This window comes from Poecilia formosa, unplaced genomic scaffold (genome assembly GCF_000485575.1).
Source record: "Poecilia formosa unplaced genomic scaffold, Poecilia_formosa-5.1.2 Scaffold1325, whole genome shotgun sequence".
NCBI lineage: Eukaryota > Metazoa > Chordata > Actinopteri > Cyprinodontiformes > Poeciliidae > Poecilia > Poecilia formosa.
In genome coordinates, this window is record NW_006801264.1 from 11,224 (window position 1) to 11,859 (window position 636).

The following is a 636-nucleotide window of genomic DNA, read 5'->3' on the forward strand; positions in this document are numbered from 1 at the left end:
GGATGGAGTCAGTCAGGATGGAGTCAGTCAGGATGGGAGTCAGTCAGGATGGCCACGTCTTCATATCTGGAATCCAACATATGACTACAGTCTGAGGATGGCATAATGTGCATGTTGTTTCATTTTGCTGTCTAGACACATTGGATGAACAGATGGATGAACAGATGAACAGATGGATGAACAGATGGATGAACAGATGGATGAACAGATGAACAGATGGATGAACAAATGGATGGATGAACTGAAAGAAAGGCTCAGGAATCCGTCCCAGACTGAACATTTACAGCCGTTTTTCAGAGCTCTCTGGGGAACAGAGGAATCTACTTTATAAAATGATCTGTCGGCTCCGTGGCCTTCACTGACTATACCAGCATGTTTTGGGAGTGTGATGATCTCTTTAGACAGCCTGGATTCAGCCTTAATTAACTTGGAAAAAAAGGTTTTTAACTGGTAATATGCTGTCAACAACAACAGGTTTGCTCTACAAACAGAACAATGTGGACATTGTCCCACAGAGGTTGTAAAAGGACAAACAGAAAGCAGCAGGTTCACACTGGTCCGAAGCAAACAGCGAGGGAACCGCCTCCCAGGACTTCAGCTGGACGTTCCTCCCCGGTTAACTGGCTCTGCTCTAAC